The following is a 4,649-nucleotide window of genomic DNA, read 5'->3' on the forward strand; positions in this document are numbered from 1 at the left end:
TGTGTGTGTGTTTCAAAGCTACTCATTAAACTATCATGAGAATGGTGAGGTATGCCTGAAATGCACACAGATGGGGAGATCTTGACCTGGAGAAGAATCTATACTTTGAGAACATTTGCAATTAAATAATCTGTTGAACTTATTGAATCAGTATTTCCAAAGCTTACATGACTATGGAGCTTTTAACTTTTCTGAAGTACCCATTGACAAGCTTCAGAACATGCCACCAAACAGTTTGGCAAATGATAAGCTAAGTAATAGCCTCAAGGTTAATCAATCTCATAATGGCTAATTCTTAATCAAAAGAGTGCTCACTGATTTATGATTATATGACTATAATTGAATGAAATCAGAGCATGACAAAAAACTTATTCAACAACATTCCAACTTGGAAAACATTTACAGAGTGACATCCACTATGTGGTAAATTCTGCCCTGGATTCTAAGGACACAGAGATGACAAAGGTAAGGTACTGTCCTAAAGGAGTTGGCTACCTGTGAGGGAATTCAGAGGCTCTGTGGGGAACTGATACTAAGTAGTAGTCTCACTGAGAGACAGAGATATTGGGTGTCATGGCTGGAGGTTACACTTGTTCAACCTTAGCCTAGATACCTCCCTTTCCTGAGAATGACCCTGAGGGAAAAAAAAAAAAAGGCTGAAGTTGGGCCAGGAACTCTAAGAGGGACAGAAAGATTTGGAATAGGGGCAGGATTCAGGGCAAGCACTTGCCAGGGTGGACTCAGTCAATACATGCTAAGGTAATCTTAGCCCAGGGCAGTCTTTTACTATCTGAGCTTCTGTCTCATTTGCAAACATGTTTCCAAATGTTTAGTAGATTTCAGAGAGCCTAGAGTTTTTGGTTTAGAACATGATTAATTAGTGATTTAATCCTTTAGTAAAAATAGACCTATTAAAACTGTCTTTTTATTCTTATGGAAACTTTGGCAGATTGTGTCCTTCAAGTAATTGGTCCACTTTATTTTTTTAAATAAAAAGAAAAAAAGGCTAAGGACTGGGGACATGGCTCAGTCATTAAGTGCCCCTAGGTTTAATAGCTGGTACCTCCCCAAAAAATACTTAACAAGAGATCTAGTCTCCCATTTTCTAAGAGACATTATATTATCCACAATAACCAAGATATAGACACAATCAAAATGTCCACTGATAAGTGAGTAATATAGAAAATGTGGTTTATACATGCAATGATATATTGTTCAACTTTAAAAAATAATACTACCATTTGTGAGAACATAGGTAAACCTAGAGGACATTATACCAACTGAAGTTAGCCAAGTCAGTTCCACAAGGACAAATAGTATATAATTTCACTTACAAGAATTGTCTAAAATGGTCAAACTCAACAGAAATGAAGAATAGAATGGTGATTTATAGGGACTGGGAGGAAGGAGGAACGGAGAGTTTTTCAATGTGTCTTGTCTACTTTTTCTTTCTTTCTTTCTTTTTTTATGGAATCCATCACTTTTTGGTTTCTGTTTTTATATATCCATTTTACCCTCTGTCATAAAAGTTCATATAAATGGAATCATGCTGCATGTGCAATTGATTCTAGTAACCTTGACTCAAAGTGATGCTTCTGAGAATACTGCAATGCCATTGCTTGCACAAATTCATTGTCAAAAGCATCACTTTGCATCATAGTTTAGTCTCCATTGCTGAGTGAACAATTCACTGTATGATTATAAATTGTATCTATCATTGTATGAGTGCGCATTTAGGTAATTTTAGTTTGGTAATTTTAATATATATGCTCTAAACTTTTGTTTACAAGTCTTTTATGGGTGTATGTTTTATTTCTCTTGTATAAATAACCCCAGGCATGGAATTGTATTATTGAACACAATATAGACATGTACTTCTACAATTAAATTAAAATAAACTTCAAAAATTTTCTAGAATAGTCGTATCATTTTACATTCCTTCCAGTAGGATACCAATGATCCAAGTTGTTCCATATTCTGACTTACATTCCATAATATTAGCTTTTGAAAATTTATCTTTTCAAGTGAATTTAAATAGCCAATGTTACATATTGCTCTATTATGCTTCTTAAGTATCTTCCTTACATATGTGTAGTGAAAGGTTTACTACTTAATTTACAGGGAAAAAAAAAGTTTTGCAAAGAATTTCTACTATGAATATCCCAACCTCCCTACAAGAGTAATATCTCTCTTACTTTCCCATCCCAATGATAAGCTTACACTACTCCTAATTAATAACTATTTTTACCATCTTGTTCTGCATGTGCTTTGTACTTCAGGATTCATGTCAATATCATTAATGACAAGTTTTGGCTATTGATTTCATTGTATTTTTAAAAAATTATATTAGTCTCCTTATCAGTATTTAAGGAAGCTCAAATCTCTTTAATTAAAAACTAAAATAATATCTACCTCCATCTACCATATACTCTTAAAAGTTTGACATTTCACTTCACCAAACATGTGTTTATAATCCAATGCCTTTTCAGTCCATCCAACATAATACAGAGACTAATTCTTCAAGGATACAATTATGTTGCTAAAAATCTCTGAAACATCTGTGTGACTAAATTTAACACTAGCTCCTGATCTGCAACTTTCTTGTCTTCTCTGTAGTATTTGCCACCCTTTACTGAACACACTTTTCTGAACTTTTCTCTTCCTTGGTTGTTTTTAGTACAATAAGCATCTCCCTCCTTTGTTTTTGTTTGCATTTCTCAAGATGCTCATTCACAGACTCTTCTATAGGTGGCTCCACATGACCCTTAAACAATTCTTCTCTTTACACATTACACTCATTTCTTCAAGTGTTGGCATAATTTTCCCTGTTTAATACTAAATGCTAAGGGCTGAGGATGTAGGTCAGTTGGTAGAGTGCTTGCCTCATATGCACAAGGCCCTGGGTTCAATCCCCAGCACCTAAATAAATAAATAAATAAAAAGTAAATGTTGAAAATAACACTGATTCCAGATTATGAATGGCTTTCTACTGCCCAAATATTTTCAATCCAATTGTGATAGGTAGACTTTTAAAATATATTTTTTGAAACCAACCACTGCTTTTTATCCTTATTCCTTCCACGATCATTTCTTTACTATAAATCTCCCTAGACCTTGTTTTGTTCCACTACAAAGTGCAGTTTATTCAATACTTGCTGTGATCTTTAAAACCAGAAATCGGATTGTGTCCAACCTGTTTATACAATGGTTTAGTGGCTTTCATTTTTCCTGTCCTACATCATCTTCACATTCTGGAGAATGTCCTCATCTCTAGCATTCTTTCTCACCTTTCTTCACATTACTAAATTCATTCCATCAAAACAACTTTTTTAATTGTTTAGAATGTGCTGTTTAGATTTTTTTTTTAGCAAAATATGAACTTTCACAGAATTTTCTCTGTTGGAAATTTCCTGCCCAAAATTTTACCAGGGCACTGCTACTCATCCTTTTGAACTCACTCTGATAGTTGACTCTTAGAATTGATTTTAGTTCTTCCACACTAGGTGTGTTCCTATGTTTTTTCCCCCTCTGTTCTCTCTCTCTCTCTCTCTCTCTCTCTCTCTCTCTCTCTCTCTTCTTTCACAGCAGACTATAAGATATTCAAGGGCATAAACTGCTTTCCTCTTTCATGAAAAATTCATACCACCTACACAAATGTTGGATGAAGAATGGATATTCACAAATTAGACATTGATTAAATCAAGTCATTTGTTAGTTAAAACATAGTATATTGCTCCCCTATTTCCTTTGCTGCTGTAATAACAGAATACTAGAGATAAAATTATAAATAATAGAAAGTTGTGGAGGTTGGGTGTCCAAGATGTGTTACCCTATTTACTATGTCATAGCATGATCAAAGGGCATGGAAGCACTCATGAGGCAGTGAAAAATAAATACATCCAGAATCATGCTTTTATGAGGAATCCTCTGGGGTTATAACTAACCTACTCAAGATACTAAAAAAGGAGAAAAAAAGTATCACATTTTTTTCTTTTTGGTATTGAGTATAAGCATTTCACTACTGAGCTACCTCCACTGTACCTTTATTATATTTATTTGTATGTGGTGTTGAGACTAGAACTCAGTGCCTCAAGCATGCTAAGCAGGCGCTCTACCACTGAGCCATAACCCCATCCCCAATTTTTATTATTATATTTTATTTTGAGTTAAGAACTTGCTAAGTTGCTGAGAGTGGTCTTAAACTTACGGTCCTCCTGCACCAGCTCTCAAGCTGCTGGGATTACATAATACCCAACAATGTTAAATTCCATAATATAGTTACAGTGACCATCATATTTCAACATGAGTTTTGGAAGGGGCACTTAAACCACAACAATTACATATATATGACTATTGTCTAAAATGAGAAAACTGATTATTTCTTTATAAGCATAATTTTTATTTTTTTTTTTATTTTTATTTTTTTTTAATGTCAGATTTTTTTTTTTTAATTTTTTATTGTGGGTTGTTCAAAACATTACAAATTTCTTGACATATCATATTCCACACTTTGATTCAAGTGGGTTATGAACTCCCACCTTCACCCCATACACAGATTGCAGAATCACATCAGTTACACATCCATTGATTTACAAATTGCCATCCTAGTGTCTGTTGTGCTCCGCTGCCTTTCCCATCCTCCACCCTCC

The sequence above is a fragment of the Marmota marmota genome, unplaced genomic scaffold, assembly GCF_001458135.2.
Source record: "Marmota marmota marmota unplaced genomic scaffold, marMar, whole genome shotgun sequence".
Taxonomy (NCBI): domain Eukaryota; kingdom Metazoa; phylum Chordata; class Mammalia; order Rodentia; family Sciuridae; genus Marmota; species Marmota marmota.